Genomic DNA, 19,242 nt, shown 5'->3' on the forward strand with positions numbered 1-19,242 from the left:
GCATGGTATGGGTTGATTTATTTGGTGATGAATCAGTGGTTGTTAAGTTAAATGGTTAATATATTTGGAATCGTGGTGAAAATCCGAGTGTTCGGGTAGATTTTCGTGGTTATTTATGGTGTTTTGATGATTTCACCATGGATGAAGTTCAAAAAATCCAGATTCCAGCTAGATCTGATTATTCCGGTCACTGTAACAGCTTTTTCCGGCGAAAAACGTTTTTTCGGCGAAGCAGTTACAGATCCAACAACCTGATTCGTTACTGTAGCAATTCGTTATGTTACTGTAGCTAATTTGTTAAGGAGTATAACGAATCTACTGTTGCAATTCGTTAAGGAAAATTTAATTAATTAAGAGTTAATTCGTTAAGTTAAAGATAACGAATTAAGTTATTCCTCAAGGCAATTCATTAAGTTAATTCGTTAAGTTAAATGTAACGAATTGAGGTGATTTGTGAAGTTAATTCGTTAAGGCATGGGTAACAAATTAAGACTAATTCGTTATGTATGACGAAGTGTGGACATCGTAACGAAAGGGAAGCCATTCGTGTAACTGTTATAACGAATCAGAGTTGGTAAGTTATAACAAACTGACTGACTGATTGGTTGACGAGTGGAGAGGACGAACTAAGTTAACGAATGGGGTGTATATCTATAACGAATTCGAGAGGCAATTCGTAAAAAAAAAAAAAATTGGCGCGATTTTTTTCCAAAATACTCCTCGTAAGTAAGTTTTCATTCTTGAAAATTTTGGCGTTAAAATTTATTTTTCAAAAATTTTCGGTGAATTTTAGACGGGAAAATCGGGAAAATTTTTCTTAATTGAAATTTTTCTGGGATGTTCCTAATGTATTGGGTAGTCTTCCCTCAAATTTTGGTAATATATTTTCCGGCTGACTGTTTACGCGTTTTGACTGGCCGAGGGGGAGACCACGTGTAATTTAAGGAGGAGTGTGTTTGTGTGTGAACCTTGAAAATTATTTAAGACCTTGCCGAATTTGTCAACAAAAGGGGGAGATAAAACTTTCATTTGAGATTATTTGGCTTGTATCTTCCTACATTTGCAAGGTTTCTTGAAAATTATTGCAATTCAGGTGGTAATTCATGCTTACAAAGCTACGTTTGTCTGAGTTCAAGACTGCAAGTGTTTTTCGATTGGTGATTGATTTGTTCAATATTGAAACCTGACTATGTGGGATACGAGTGTCTGACCGTTTACTTCTTTCTGAGGGACTTTGATCCTGACTATGTTTGCTACGAGTAATCGGCGGATTACTTTGTTGAGGGGGGCGATTCTCGAACGAGTTGATCTTATTGAAGAATATACGAGTCTTGTCATTGGATTGAAAAATTTGATCATTTGGGGTTTATTAATGGAGGTTGGAACTCTGAATCTTATGCCCAAACATTAGTGCATCTTTGCGAACGAGATATGGAAGAGCTTCAAAGAGTATATTTGGATACACGTTATTAAGAGGGGGAGTCTGTTAGTGCACGGTTTCGGTGTCCGTAGCGATCGAATAAGTTATAGGTTGTCCCGTCTTTGTATTTAATCTATATTTATTGTGAATTGGGCTTTGGCCTATAAATAGGTAGATTATGTCATAATTTAGGTAGAGAAATTGTACATAGATCTAGGTTATTCTCTCCATAACTTATTATTCTCTCTAATGTATTCATCCATATTTATCTATAAAGTATATATTTAAAGTATCGATTTCGTGTTTATGCATCGTATTAGCGGCTAGATCTTGGACTCTATGACATTCTCTCAACTGGTATCAGAGCAGGAGCTACTCTCTATGCATCAATAGGGTAAATCTGAGTTTTCATGTTTTTCGTGTTCTTCAGGTTTTGGTCAGATATGGAGTAAATTAATATGTTATTAGCGGATTTGAGGGTGAATTCGTGTTTATGAATGGAAGATGATACTTCCTGTGTAATTTGGAATTAAGTTTTGGATTGGTTTTGAGTGGATTGGTATTAGTTTTGGTTTAAGTCCGAAACAGGGTTTGTGTTTTGACTTAATTGGATAAGTAATCGAGGTTAATTGGTTATGAGTTTAAATGTATTGGATTTGTGACTGTGTTACGAGTATTTTGGTAGGTAACTTGTGTGATTTGGTTTAGTATCGAGTTGGTATTACAAATTTCATGTTTCTGGGTTGATGTTCATCATTTCCAGATTTCTGGAAATCTTGTGTTGAAGATTTGAAGATTCAAAGATGAATTTGATTCATTATCATCCTTATGGTGATTCTCTATCTTCTTTTCTTTGATTCGTTCATTAAGTTTGTTAATTCGTTATTCATTTCAAGTGATTCGCTAAACGATTCGCTATAATAGTTGAGTCGTATGATCTATTTCGTTATTTGGGGTTAACTGATTCGTGTGACACGCGTCCACTTTGGGATTTGTGTCCTAACAACCTGTGCCACGTGGCATAAAGTGTCAGAGTTTGTTTCAAACAGTTGTAACAACCTGATTCGTTATAGTTGATTCGTTATAAACTGTAGCCGATTCGTTATCTCATTTCTCTAAGTTTTCCTTAGTGATTCGTTACTGGTTATTCTCTAATTCGCTAAGCTGATTCGTGGTGATTCGTTAGTGATTCGTTACTGATTCGTTAAAATCAATTGTGATTCGTTGTCTAATCAATTTTAACTTCGTTAAGATTTGATTCGTTATTCTACTGTTCACAGTTCGCTACAACTGTTTACATTTCGTTAACCTTATTCGTTGTTTGTTTCGTTATACCCTTGAATTTTTGAAACTTATCAAAGATGGCCAGTATGTATGCATTGGCGTCCCAAAACATGTTGATGCAACAAATGTTACAACTTGATACCGAAATAGGTTCACACTCGAAATGTCCGAGATTGATGAAGTTCAGTGACTTTGCCAAGTGGGAACCTAGGTTTCGTGCCCATTTAGGATCAGTTCATCCTGATTGTTCATACTGCTTAGATGAAGTCTATACTGTTCCTATGATTGGAGATGAGACTATTGGTTATACACCAAAGGCTATCTCACAATACTCAGTTGAAAAAAAGAAAGCATTAGAGATAGAGACAAAGGCTTATCTACTCTAACTATGGCTTTGCATGAGAATATTTTTTATCAAGTGGGTAGCATAAAAATATGTGCTTCTTTGTTTCAACATATCCGTATGATGAGTATGAGAAACACTGCTGAAAGCAAGAAGGTGATGCTTAAGTTTCAATTCAGAAACTTTAATTTACTCAAAGGTGAGACAGTTGAAGAAATGACAACAAGATTCAATCACTTGATTGCTGAAATGGATAAGATGAAGTTGGAAGTCTCTGAGAGAGATAAAATTGACACTATTAAGAGTGTACTTCCAAGTTCTTATTCCACATTCTTAATGGTTCTCAAGGAGAATGATTATTTCTTGAATGAAGATATGACTGCTATTGAATTCTTACAAAAGATTGAAGCCAGGGAATATGATCTTAAGTGCCAGAAATCTTCTAAAGAAATTCAAGATTCTTCTTTCTATGGTGGGAGTATGCCTCTAAGTTCAACTATTTCTCCATTGACTGCGTTCCTTACTCAAGCTGCAAGTGAGAATGCAACTATAGTGTATAGTGATCCGCGAGCCTATTTCTACACAGCTGGAAATACTAGATCTTCTGGTATCTCTGGTTCATCTGGAGGATCGGGAACTTCATCATCTACAAGTCAATTCTCATCTCAAACCAATGTCAACATCAAGGAAGCTGAACAGAATTTCGCATTTTTGTCTGCCTTTATGTCGTCTTACGAGAATTTGTTGAGTAGCAAAATTGCAACAAGTGATTTAACCGATGAAGACTATGATTAAATTGATCCCGATGATCTTGAACTCATGGATTTAAAGTGGAACATGGCAATGATTGTTCGTAAGGTAAAAAGATTTATGCAAAGAATCGGAAAAGATCTTCCTGACCTGAATAAGAAGTTGGGTTTTGACAAGTTGAAGGTAAAATGTTATAACTGTCAAGAATTCGGGCACTTTGCAAAAGAATGTGACAAGCAAAAGAAGGAGTATACTGGTCCTCGTGGTCAAAATCAAAATTCTTCTGCACCACGAGTCAATGATGCTGAAAAGAAACCGTCTACTTCTGGGTCACATGCAGTGTTAGCTGATGGAGATGATTGGTCACAATGACTACTGTGCAATGATAATCAAGCTAATCTAGTTATGTTTGGGTTTCCTGGATACACTCAAGATATAAGTGGAAGCGAAGTTTCTTCTGACGCTGAAACTGAGTCTGAATCTGATAATCCAAGTGAAAAGCTTCCAACTAGCTTTGCTTGTATGGCGAAGATCAGTGATTCTGCTACATCTGCTTGCACGGCCAAACAAAGAGAGGTTAGTAATTCTAATTCTAAATTATCATGTGTTGATTGTGAGTATAATAAGTCCAAGATAGACTCACTAAAACTTCAAAATGATAATCTGCTAAAAGAGATTGTGTCTTTAAAAGATACTTATAGGCAATCCTTGACCTCTCAAATCAACTCGAGAGAGAAAATTGAGGCATTGACTATAAGCAATCATGATCTTAAAGCCGAGTTATCTGTGAAAATGACAATCAATGACCAAAAGTTTCAAGAAATCTTGAAACATCGTTCGAAAATAACCGAACTTGAGAATGAGGTTCTTGAGTTGAAGAACAAATTGGGTAAATTTCGAAACTCCTCGTTCTTGTTGAATGAAATTATCGAAGTTTATGGAAAACAAAAAGATTCTAAGAAAGGGATAGGTTTTGTTGAAATTCCTCCACCATTTCATAATGATTATAAAACGAATCCTTTTGCCAAAAAGGAAGAAGAGGTAATTTTGAGAGAACCAGTGATTTCAGAAAATGCTAAATCTGTTAAATCTGAAACTGTTAAGACCCAATTTGCTCCTCAGAAATCTCATGTTCAAAGCAACAAAGTGTTTGTTGAACAAAATGACAAGGTCATTATTGAGGATGTGTTCGAACCAGAGATTATACACAAGAATAAGAACATTCCAAGTTCTAATCACATTCTGTGCGACCCTCACGAATTTGAGGAAGCAGTGTATGGTTCACACAAACCTCAGGTGAGAAAGGAAAATCCATTTAAAGCAAACTCTGCGAAGGCAAAGAAGTCAGAAAAACCGAAAATTTCTGATGAGGACTTAATGTGTTTCATTTATCTTCCTTGTTCTAAGCCATCATCTGCTAGGGTTTTTAAGTTAAAGGGGATGGATACGATGTTCACGGAAAAAGATATTCCAATAAGTATCATCAAACCGGAACTTATTGAGAGTGTTTTTATCAATGAAACCTCACAGATTCAAGATCTTGAACGTCGATATGCTCAAGCGAAAACATTGGTTCAATCTGATCCATTGACTAAAGCAAAACAAGTGTTTAAACAAGATAAGAAAATTAACTTTGTAAAGTCAACTGGGACAGATACATTGAAAAGTTTTTCAAACAGTTCTAATTTAGATTTTTACTTGAAAAAGAAATCTGAATTATCTGATGAGTTCGCTAAAAGCATGACCAAAAATGTGAGTCATCATCAAAATTCTGCTTCATTCGATCCAACTACCTCTCAATATAATCGGGTAGACATGCGAAGTTGCTTTCTTTGTGGTCAGCATGGTCATGTAGTAAGGAATTGTAGCCAGAATAGCTATCAGAATCTTCACCCTTTTATCAAGGACCATTCTAAGCCGGTTCCTGTGGTAAAGGAGATTCTGAAACGACCTGTGTCGTATGCTGATGATACTCATATCATGTTTTCAGATGTACATCCTCGAAAAGTGGTTCATATGAATGAAACTCATGGTTATGTCAAACCTAAGTTTATTCCTACTGCACCTCTATGCAAGAATGAAAATTCAAATGTAGTTCAAGCCGCTTACTTAAGACGAAAATCTAGGAAGCCTGTAACTTATTCTCAAGTTGCTGAACAACAATTGAATGCACCTAAGGTTATTTTTTCTCAAGAAAACCAAAAGGAGCCCAAGACTGAGGCCTGGGCTGCCTTTTTGAACTAATCATTTTCTTTTGTGTGTAGGGTTCATCCAAGACCATTTCTAGTGAGAACAGGATCATGGACAGTGGATGTTCTCGTTATATTACTGGGAATCTCAACCTCTTATCAAACGTGAGAAATATTCAAGGGGGTTATGTGGCGTTTGCTGGGAATTCTGGGGGTATGATTACACAGGAAGGTGATGTGTCGAATGGAAAGATTACCTTTGATAAGGTTAATTATTGTTACAAGGTGGATCATAATTTATTGAGTGTATCGCAAATTTGTTATAAGCAATACACTACGATATTTACTGATAAAGAGTGTCTGATCTTAAAACCGGGTTATGTGATTCCCGAGGAAATTGTTGTTATCCGATCACCATGATCAAATGATATTTATGTCTTAAATATGAATACTAATGTATCTACATCGATCGAAACGTGTTTTGTCTCGAAAGCAACCGAGAAAGACTCAGTACTTTGGCATCGAAGAATGGGTCACATACATGTTCGAAAGATGAATTATTTAATGGCAAACGATCTGGTAGAGGGGGTGTCATTAAAGAACTTTAAGTTATCCGATCATTTTTGCTTGTAAGAAAGGCAAACAGAAAAAGAAATCGCACCCATCTAAGGTATTGAATTCCATTGATACTCCGCTTGAACGACTTCATATGGATTTGTTCGGTCCAGTGAATCGGGCAAGTATTTCTGGAGACTGGTATTGTCTAATCGTGACTGATGATTATTCGAGATACTCATGGGTCTTATTTATGAGTTTGAAAGATCAAACGCCAGTTTTGGTACAAAATCTTATCACTAAGATCGAATCACTTTACAAACAAAAAGTGAGGAGAATTCGAAGCGATAATGTAACTGAATTCAAAAACACTATATTGGATTTCTTTTATGTTCAAAAGGGAATTCACCATGAATATAGTGCACCTTATGTACCTCAACAAAACGGTGTTACAGAACGAAAGAATAGAACCTTGATTGAAGCTGCAAGAACTATGCTCGCTGATTCTAAACTTCCTGTCCAATTCTGGAATGAGGCGGTGAACACAACTTGTTACACGCTTAATCGGGTTTTGACTGTTAAACGACTCAAGAAGACAAGTTATGAGCTCTTGAACAATCGAAAGCCTAATTTAAAGTACTTGGAACCCCTTGGGTGTCCTTGTACTATGCTAAAAAGGGATGTGGGTAAATTTGATGAAAAGGCCATTGAGGGTTATTTCTTGGGGTATGCGTCTCCTAAGAAACGGGTTTTTAATTTTTCGTCTGGTTGTGTTAAAGAGTGGTACCATGTTGACTGTCAAAAATACACTACTCCTCCACAAGGGAAAGGTCCCGACTGGATGTTTGACTACGATGGCTTATTCAATTCATTTACTCCAACCACGGATCTTCCAGATGAAGACTTAGTTTGTGCTTATTTTGAAGAACATTTGGAAATTCCAAGATTTGCAAGTTCAAATGACGTTGAAGCTCCATTGGTTGCTCCAACTGAAGAACCTGATAATGAGTCTCCTGTTCATTACGATACTGCTTCGTCTTCATCTGATGATAATGCCATTGTGAATGATAATAATGTTTCATCTCCTGAATTGGGTGAACGTTATACTAACTTATTTGAAAACATTGCTGTTTCTGAAAATCCAACTCTTAGGATTCATAATTACCATCCACAAGAAAACATTATTGGAGACCTCGGTGTAGGTGTTCAAACTCGTCATCAAATTGCTTCCTTAAGTGACAATAGCGTCTTATGTGCTTATGCTGATTTATGTTCCACTGGTATAGTAAATACAGCTAAATTCACTTGCTTTCTATCCCAAGTTGAGCCTACAACTCCTCGTGTGGCTCTGCAAGATCCATCTTGGGTAGAAGCCATGCAAGAAGAATTACAGCAATTTGCACGCTTAGGTGTTTGGGATTTAATCAACAAACCAGCTAGAGTTAAGAAAGCAATTCCGACAAAGTGGGTATTTAAATGCAAGAAAGATGATCGTGGGGTAATTGTGAGAAACAAGGCACGTTTGGTGGTGCAAGGTTTTCATCAACAAGAGGGTATTGATTATTCTGAGGTTAATGCTCCAGTTGCAAGATTAGAGTCGATTCGAATCTTCCTGGCATATGCTGCTTACAAGGATATCAAAGTGTATCAAATGGATGTCAAAAGTGTTTTTCTCAACGGCGAACTTCATGAGAAAGTGTTTGTTCTACAGCCTCCAGGTTTCGAAGATCCTGATTATCCTGACCGTGTTTACCGTTTAAACAAGGCATTATATGGTCTACATCAAGCCCTGAGAGCTTGGTATGGCACGCTCGCCGACCATCTGACGGATAACGGCTTCAAACGTGGAACCGTTGACTGCACTTTATTTTATAAATATATTGGTGATGATCTTCTGCTCGTTCAGATTTATGTTGATGACATAATCTTTGGGTCTACAAACGACATGTTGTGTAAGGAGTTCGAGAAATCTATGCAAACCAAGTTTGAGATGAGTTCGATGGGAGAGATGAATTTCTTTTTAGGGTTGCAGGTTCATCAGTCTGCGAAAGGAATCTTCATTCATCAGATAATATATGTGAACGATGTCTTGAGCCGATTCAAGATTACTGCCGGAAAAATCCCTTCTACTCCTCTTCCCGTGAGTCACAATTTATCACCAGATGAATTAGAAGATATCGTTGATCCGACCCTCTATTGTCCTATGATTGGTTCTTTAATGTATTTAACTTCTTCTCGACCCTGCATAATGTTTGCTGTTTGTTTATGTGCTAGGTACCAAGCTAGTCCCCGAGTGACTCACCTGGCAGCAGTCAAGCGTATTTTGCAATATCTAAGGGGAAATCCTGACATCGGGTTATGGTACCCCAAAGATGATACTTTTGATCTTACCGCTTATTCAGACTCAGATTATGGAGGATGCAAGATCAATTTCAAATATACTACAAGAGTAAAATGGCGGGAAAAAATGTCTTGCGCGAATTTTTTCCAGAATACTCCTCGTAAGTAAGTTTTCATTCTTGAAAATTTTGGCGTTAAAATTTATCTTTTCGAAAACTTTCGGTGAAATTTTGGCGGGAAAATCGGGAAAAAATTTTCTTATACGAAATTTTTCTGGGTTATTCCTAATGTATTGGAGACTCTTCGTGCAAATTTTGGTAATATATTTTCCGGCTGACTGTTTATGCGTTTCGACTGGCCGAGGGGGAGATCTCGTGTAATTTAAGGAGGAGTGTGTTTTTTTTGTGAACCTTGAAGATTATTTAAGACCTTGCCGAATTTGTCAAGAAAAGGGGGAGATAAAACTTTCGTTTTAGACTATTTCTCTTTCTACGTTTGCAAGGTTTCTTGAAAAATTACTTCAATTCGGGTGGTAATTCGTATTTGAAAAGCTGCGTTTAACTAAGTTCAAGACTGCAGTTGTTTTTCGATTGGTGATTGATTTGGTTGAGATTGAAACCTGACTATGTGGGATACGAGTGTCTGTCTGTTTACTTCTTTCTGAGGGACTTTGATCCTGACTATGTTGGCTACGAGTAAATGGCAGATTACTTTTGTTGAAGGCGACGATTCTCGAACGGGTTGATCTTATTGAATAATATACGAGTCTTGTCATTGGATTGAAGAATTTGATCATTTGGGGTTTATTAATGGAGGTTGGAACTCTGAATCTTATGCCCAAACATTAGTGCATCTTTTCGAACGAGATGTGGAAGAGCTTCAAGAGCATATTTGGGATACACGTTATCAAGAGAGGGAAAACCGAAGTGAAAGATGTTGAATGATCGGGTTGTTCATGAAGATGTGTGACGAGGTTAAACGTAAAGATATGTTTTCTTTACCGGTGCTGACAGATAGCTGATGACTTGATGCTGATTGTTGAAAGATTGAACCATATCATACGCTAGTGGATGATCGGGATGATCTCCAAGAGTTGCTCACTTTGAGGGGGAGATCTGATATGAGAAGCTACAAGTTATTTGTTTACTGAAAAAGATTTAAAGATTGTTTGTCTGCACAAGCCCGAAAATCATCAGTCAAGGGGGAGTCTGTTAGTGCACGGTTTGTGACTGGTGATTTGCAGTTAAAATATTCAAGGATAAAGTATTCGATAGCTACGAAAAGGTGGAGTCTGTTAGTGCACGGTTTCGGTGTCCGTAGCGATCGAGTAAGTTATAGGCGGTCTAGTATTTGTATTTAATGTATATTGTAATATAGCCTATAAATAGGGAGCTCATGCTCATAATTTAGTAGAGAACTTGTACATAGATCTAAGTTATCCTCTCCATAACTTATTATTCTCTCTAATATATTCATCCATATTTGTAAATAAAGTATATATTTAAAGTATCGATTTCGTGTTTATGCATCGTATTAGCGGCTAGATCTTGGTCTCTATGACGTTCTCACAACACCGAGATTTTTTGCGAGGAAAAACCCTTTGATCTTGTTCAGATCAAAAGAAAAAAACCCCGGGTGATGACAACTCGTCGATCACCAATTTATTAATCACAAAAAAGGTTACAAGTGTTTAGAGATTATGATCGATGTTACAATGAAATGCTAGTGTATAGAGAGAATTATGATTTCTGCTTAAAGTGTGTGTGAATACAAATGAGTCTAATCGATTATTATCTCAATGTTTATAAAGGAAATTACAAATAACTATAACTCCTAACTATCCGCCACTCTTCCACAACTCCTCTAACGTTCATTTGACCACGTGTTGGGAGCTTCTAGTAGCGAACTTTAAGGAAGACTCAGTCATAGATTCGTTACTTTTTGTTGAATAATAACCTACACACAAGAAACAATTGTTAATAATACCAACCTCTGAGGATCCTTGATCTTTGACATAGCTCTGGGACTTTTCAAGAGGATAACTAATCCAGACACATCTTCAAGGATAACATATCCTCAACACTGAAAATATCAGTCCTAACAAACGTCAAATACCTCTAGGATATTAGCAAAAATGAACAATATTTGATTTGCTATATTTTGTTATATGTTGTTGTATTTGACTAATGTATATTGTTATAAGAAATTTTCGATGTTATGAAATGAAATGAGTTTATTAAATATTTTCGCTTTAAATAGTGTCATGCGCTTATGAGCAATCGTTGCACCCCGGCATGTTCCACCGCCTTTGGTCGGGGTGTGACAATATACAAATATACATAATATAATATTAATGTTTTTAAATATTTAATGATAGTAATGAATTTTTGTTATGCATATGTACATATATGATTTGATTCTATATTCATACATGAATGTTAATACGTATGTGTATAATAATATTATATGTATATGTATAATAATACTATTGAGTTTTTGTTTATTAATTCAGGTGCAATTCAGGCAAAAAAAGGGCTAAACGTAAGTATTTAAACATCATGTTAATTATATGTTAATGGTTATGATGTGTCTTAAAATTTTTGAAAATCTAATTGTACAGGTAAAAAAAGTGAAAGGATAGCAATCAAAAGAGCATGTAGATATTCAAACACCAAGAATGATCCAATTTACATTGAAAGCGTTGAAGGTATTGCTTAATTTTATATATATAAGTGTATAAAGTTAAAAGATGTTAATGTTTAGCATTTTTTTTGGTAAATATCTTTGTGTTAGGTAATAAGAGGTAAGGTGTGACATTCGTCAATTTCGGGTCTTTTTGTATTCGTTGTTTGTATTCGTTTAATCAAGTAAACCGACCCGTTTTTTTAAACCGAAACCCTCGACGTAATCAAAATGATGGTTTTTATGTTACAATATTGTTTTGCACTTGTTGGGTCTCAAAAACATCCTTTTCGGTTCTTAAAACGCGTTAAAAACACGTAAAACGAACTTCGGGGGCCAATACTACCAATTTTCAAAAGTTGGATTGCCCAGCCACCCAACCCATCGTGCCATACGATGGGTGGGATTCCCCTAGCATCGCGTATCGCGAAGCATTGCAGACCAGTCCTGCAGTTTATCGCTTTATTGTTTGTTCTTTTGACCAAAACTCGGTTTTAACCATTAAAACTCATATTTAACCCTCCAAACCTTGTCCCATAAATACAAGACCATTTCCCACAACCATCCGTGCTCTCATTTCATTTCCACACTCAAATTCATTGATCTTTAAGCTTGTTTCTTCGTGTTCTTGGCCGTTTGACTTTCGAAAGTCAAACTGACCAAGTTCTGCATTTTAATTGGTTTACTTAGTCAAAATTAATACTTGAAACATATGGCACAACATATATATAATGTACACCCCTTGTTACCTTTGGTAGTTACTTTTCAGACCTCGTAAGGCAAGGCTAACCATCTAACTTTATTATTGCTTAATAACTTCTGCTCATTTTAGTTTGTTTATCATATTTACAAGTTCCATGGTTAAGGGTTCTAAGAATCTAGCCTCGGTATAACCGTAAATAGCTCTAGATCGTAAACCAAACTTTGTTTACTAGTTTTTGTTAAAAAAATTTGTTTAAACATGCTTTATACTAGATTTAAGTTTCTAAAATCATTATTATACAAGTTCTTAGATATTGGGCATGTGAAAACAATCTATAAACTTATTGTGAGATGGAAACCGAACCAAACCGAACTTTCGTTTAAAGACTTTAATGTTAACTTTTTGGTTGTAAAAGTTAAGTTTCTTCATTTATAAATTATTATACAAGTTCTTTGATACTTGGGCATGTGAAAACCATCTATGAACTTATTATGAGATGGAAACCGAACCAAACCGATCTAAACCCATTCTTACTCGCTTAAGACACACAAGTGTGTTTTTTGCTATCAAGACTTGTATAAATCTTTAAAAATACTTTATAAACTGATTTTAATTATATTCTTAAGTACTTGGAAATGTTGGATCCAATTTGATCTCATAATAAAGTTGGACCGACAAAACTGAACACTCGCTTAACGGACGTTGTTAGTTCTAAAACAATAGAACTACATACTTGGTTAAGTGTTAATATATTTTTATGAGTTATCTCATAACATTCATTATCTTGGAAAGTTGACTTTGGGTTTGACCAATTATCAAGACCCGAACCAACAACCCGAAACACTCGTTAAAACCCTTTTTGGTGTCTATATTATAAAGGGACTTGCATTCTAGCATTTTTTCCCGCCTTATTACTTAACATAGGTAGAGTAAATATTAAGGCTAGATACTTTAATCCGGTTTTGAGCAAATATATATTTTTATAGACTATTATTGTGTTTTTCACAAATATTTACATTTTAAACCTTAAACTTTAAATTGTTGCATTTCTTAGCATTTATTTTATTTAAATATTTCCTAGACAACCTTTCTAATGCAAGACTTCTTTTCACCTAGACCTTGCTCGTTAAACCTCATCCTTCTGGTTACCCGTCATTTTACCGAATCAAGTTTGTTACTGGAATGTGAGTACTTTTCATACCCCGTTTTCCATCTTTCGTTTTGGGGGTGATATTTCATAATTATTCAAACTAAATGTTTTATACTTAAGTCTTAAACCACAAACTTAATTGTATACTTGACTTAAATAATTGCTCGATTTGGTGTTCTATACTTACATGATTATTTGCCTACGTGTTTATCGCTTTTGGTTGGTGGAACTATAAATCCTAGTCTATTTGGAAACCCCTTATAGCAAGGTGTCGTTAACGTAATGCTATTAACAATAATTATAAAATCCTACACTATTTGGCATCCCCTTATAGCTAGGTGTCGCTAATGTGTTTAGCGATATCTATTTATCCAATTTATTGCTTTTATTTATTGTTTGGTATAAAAGATTGTGGCATTTCTTATTATATACTTATTGTTCAAAAACTATGAAATTTCTCACCAACCTTTGTGTTGATAAACTTTATTTTATGCAATGTTACAGGTTTGACTTTTGTTGACTCGAAGACTTGACGAAAAACGTTACAAGACTTTTAGGATATTAGCAAAACGAACAATATATATTTGTTTACTTGTTCCGCTTTGTTTTGTATGAACAAGATGTGTTGTTTGTTGCTTTTATGAAATAAAACGAGTTGATTAAATATTGTCACTTTAATAGTGTCTTGTGTATTTGTCCAATCACATTGCACCTCGGAATGTTACCCCGCCTTTGGTCGGGGTGTGACAGATTGGTATTAAAGCCACAAGACTATAGGATAGGTGGTTAGACGTAACGACCTAGTATAGTCTATGCTTTAGGGTCCTTATACGTGTTGCTTATACGTGTTTACCTTACTTGATTGTTCATTACACTTATTTATTTATATACTCATTTATCTTTTTAAATCATAAATATACACAAACACTCGAAACATTCTAAGGTATCCGTACCTTACTTTTGTTTGATTATATATATATATATATATATATATATATATATATTATACACGCACACATACTTTCATAATAATCTAAGGTATCCTTACCTTACCGCAAAAACATTAGTTTTTATTATGTTTTATGGATCACGAGCTTAGCTTGGATACCGTTGTTTCAAATCTCCTTAAAGATTGTCTCATATGAGACAACCACTTTAAGTCGTCGAATGCGAGCATTCCGGTCGCCATCCTAATTTTCAGTGTTGAAACCATAGAACCACGGTGGTTCGTGGACTAGTGTTTTGACATGACGTTGTATTCCTATTTATTATTTTTGTACAATCGTTATTTGAGTCAAAAACATGAAAAAGACCCGGTGGTACGTGCACATGTTTAGACTCCAACAAGATATTTTTTTTGTAAAAGATCTTTTAGTGTCGGAATATCAAGTCATGGTAGTTCATGCATGATTTTTTCGCCTTTAAATCTTAAGGCATTATTTACAATTTCAATTATTTAAACAAGTTTTCCTTTTTACTTTGTCATTTAAATTCTCATCATGAAATTCTCATTTATATAATTCTATTTGACTATTATGATCCATTCTAATATGTTTTGATTTCACATGGTACAGTCCTTACACAAATTTTCTCATTTTGGTTTCACATCGCGATTTTGCTTACAAAAAAATTCATTTATTACGATCTCTTCAATGTAAGTAAAAATGAAACAATAATAATAATAATAATGACAATAATATATATATATATATATATTGAACTATTCATAGTGATTTTAATATGCCATCTTTATTCATTAAGACTATTTGTAAACCCAATTTGTATATGAATTTCATCATATTAAAAAGGTTCTACGATAAATTTTACCTTGAGTTTTGAAGAAAATTCCCATTATATAGATTTTTAATTTGTTTTTAAAGTTTTCATACAAGATTTCATAAAAACTTTATATTTATAACAAACTCGTTTATTTTGAACTATCGTTTCACAATATCGATAATTTAAATTCTCACGACGTTTTAATTTCACTATATTATTGTTTTGGATAAAAATCAACTAAGGATAATGTTTCGCTCAAAAATTGGCTAAGCAACTTTTGATCAAATTAGTGCGTGAGGTGAAGAATCTTTCGTATTATTTACAAGATAAAGTTTATGACTTGATGTTGGTTTATTGAATTAAATTTAAACTGTTATTAAAGAATTTCATTCCTAATAAACTCAATTTTTTCTCTAAAGATTTAATAAACAGGGATTTCAAAGGACTAATCTATTCTCGTAATGATGTCAACTTTAGTTGGTGCTAAATCATAAAATTTTGGTGCCACATGGAAAACAGTTTATCATTAGAAAATTTAACAGCTGAAATTTGTAAGAAAAACAGCTGTCAAAATTTGGGGACAATTGTTAGGGCCCAAATTTTATAGTCGGATATATGCCCAGGATCCCGAATATGCTCAGGATTCCGAATATGTTCAGGATTCTCGAATAAGTTTAGTATCTTGAGTATTAACACTAATAAATAGATATTTCTCCCTTGGTGTTGATTTATAATTGCAGATATTAATTGTTGATTTAGTCCATGCGAAATACACGGATGGTGGTTGAAGAAAAAGCGTCAAATGTGTTATAACCATTAGGAGTAAAGGCCAATTAATGTTAACAGTCAAATATTGACTGTATGCTGAAATCTTGCACTTATAGTTAATATTCGCACGTGGAAGAACTCTATTATTGTCAGGAATCATTTCTATGTTTAAGGATCCCTGATTTACTAACAGGTTTTCAGTATTTGGTATCCCTGATAATTTCTAACTGTTGTATTATCCTCGAATATTTGAAGTTATTTCGCAGATGTGACTATATTTGACAAGTGACTCCTTAAAGAATCAGTCAAAGACGTGAGGAGTAACGTCTAAGAGACATAACTTCACATTTAAAGCCATTAAACCACGTGATCAAAGCATTAAAGACAAGGGCGGATTTCCCGGGATAACAGTTCTAATCTTTTATTATATAAATAAGCTGATAATATCATTAGAACACACACTTTTCATGACCTAGCTTACTAGCAATCACTGTAACACTTAGCCCTCGATATTCTATCAGCTCCACCATTTGTAACCACCATTTTATTGTTAATAAGAATCGATGGTGATAGTTTTCACCGTCCGGGGGTTTTTTGTGCTGGAGATTACTATAATCATATACGAATCCTTCCAAAAATTACATTCTTAATCTTTGACCGAAGCAATTCGACCAAAGATTACGTTGCTAATTCTTGACCGACGTACGATTATTGTGATCAAGGGTTTTTTCCCTCGTAATCATATCGTTCTGTTCGATCTCATTGACAACAAGCACTTCACCTCACGCAATAATTTGATCAAAAGTTGCTTTGCCAATTTTTGACCGAAACAGATAATGTATCCAAATCTGTCAAGTGAGGTATAGTGCTAACACGATGAAAACGAATGTATAATCAAAATCTTGGTGAACACAATGATTTGATCACGATGGAAAAAACCCTTAATTACGATAATCTTACTTCGGTCAAAACTTAACAAGGTAATATTTGGTCGAATGACTTCGGTCAAGGATTACCGATGTAATCTTTGGTCGAATCACTTCGGTCAACGATCAACGAGGTAACCTTTGGTCGGATAGTACGTGATTATAGTAATCTTCGGCAGAAAAAACCCCCGAACGGTGAAAATTATCACCGTCAAGTATATTGATAAAAAGGTGTTACAAGTATTAGAGTTGTTGATCAATGAATGCTATGTGTGTACAAGTAATCTTAGTAGCTAGTGTATGTGTGTATATTGATATCCCTAACGTCGATCACAACTCGGTATATAAAGAAAAAATAATTAACTAAGTTAACAACTTCATCCTACAAATCCGCTAGTCTTCCACTCTTCACCAACGTGCTCGTTGACCACGTGCTGATAGTCATTCATTAGCGAATAAAATGGTGGACCAGGTCTAGATACCGTTTTTGTTATTTAAACGTCAGTCTTCATATATAATTGTTCGTTAATAGTCATGCTGAACAAGGATCCTGGACCCACACTCCAGCAAAAGAATACTCCATGAGGATAAGGGGTGCGGGCACGTCTTCATGTCTTGTCTCTTAATACTTAGCAATTGATCTTCTTATTCCGTTACTTCCTTCTTTAGCTTAGTCTTCGATATTGACCATATGCTATAAACGTCTCGTAGTGGAACACATAGTAGACTGCATCTCAGAATTGTTATACCTGTCTAACACATCACCATACTAAATGCAATCATTAGTAACAAATAACATCGAGGATCGTTTATCCTTGATACCCTGATATAAATCTCAGAAATCACGTATCCACAAGATAGATGAGGATATAGGATCCTTGGCACAAAATCCACGCCCTAACAATTGCCCCCAAAATGGTGGGTGTTTATGGAATCCAGCTGTCATTTTGAAATTCAAAATTCTGCGAAAACTGATAGATGGGACGGTTTTGCCAGAACTATTTACCATTCAGCCCCTGAGTTAATTATAACCGTCTATATATGCAGCCTATATCTTTGATTATAAACATACCTTACGCCGACGCGTCAGGTATCCTTCTTATCTTTTTTTTATTTTCTTGTACAATGTCCAGCGCTTCATCATCTTCTTCTCTCTCTTCTCCTAAACCCTCCGAACAAAGTTTCGATGACAGCGAGTTGTCAGAAATGGAACCTCAGTGCATCATTGCTAACCCATCCGCCGAGATTTGCAAACTCACGGATCCCGAAGTTGACGATTTTCGCTCGTTATTCCCTCCAAAAACCCTATTTCGTCTTTATGAATCTAGCGCCCGCTTCGACATATATTCTAAGATATGGGTTTGTTTTCCGGCGGCTCTGTTCTTGATTGGGTACAAGTATCCTTTTCCTTCTTTCACTCAAAGTTTCTTCGATTCCACCGGCCTATCCTATATACAGGCTATTCCTATGGTTTGGAGAGTTCTCAGCACCCTCGAAAGGATCATCAAGGAGGAGAAAATCGATTTCGGCCTTCCCGAGTTATCATACTTGTATACCCTCACTACCCACGGTCCTGCTCGTTTCATCTTCAAATTCAAGCCCCGACAGCCCCATCCGATCTTAAAAGTCACTCTAAATGATTCCACGTGGAGGAATCAGTTTTTCTTTGTAAAACACGACTCAATACTAGGGGGACTGATCTTCCTTCAAAGTGGGTTAAAAAGGGTAGCATCCTGGATCCTTAAGAAATAGCAGGATCCTTTATGCTTCAATTTTAATCCTTATTCTTTCTTGTTGTCTGCAGTTGAGAACTTCGCTTCATTGAGTAAACTACCTGGAAAAGAAGAGAAAGCAAAACGGTTCCTAGCACTGGATACCGAAGTCAGGACTTTTAAAGCTTGTTTTACTGAAGCTTTTTGTGAGATCTCTTCGGGTTCCATCATATCAAGTAGGTTAATAATTTTAAGATAAAAAAAATATAATAGAACACTTATCTGTCAACTTTTCTTCTACAGGCGCCAAGAAATCAGGAAAGTCTGCTCTCAAGTTCTCTCTATATGACATCGACTGTATGGCTACCTCTCTTGCTGTTAAGAAAGAAGCCTTGGAGGTAGCCAATAGTTCCGAGCCTAAAACTGCAACATCAAGGGCCAAATCTGCTGCCTCCAAGAGAAAAAGATCTTCCGAGCCTGAAACTCATTACGACATTGTTAAATCTGTAAGTATACTATATTCTGTCACTTCATATTTTAGGACCCAATATTGTTCCAATCCTTATATGAAATTTATTGATAGGCTGTGACTGCTATGAGGGATCACTATGAAAATATTATCCATCAGATGAGCGAGAAAA

This window comes from Bidens hawaiensis, unplaced genomic scaffold, assembly GCF_021521415.1.
Source record: "Bidens hawaiensis isolate Kalapana, Puna unplaced genomic scaffold, B.hawaiensis_p1.1 tig00008633_1, whole genome shotgun sequence".
NCBI classification, from domain to species: domain Eukaryota; kingdom Viridiplantae; phylum Streptophyta; class Magnoliopsida; order Asterales; family Asteraceae; genus Bidens; species Bidens hawaiensis.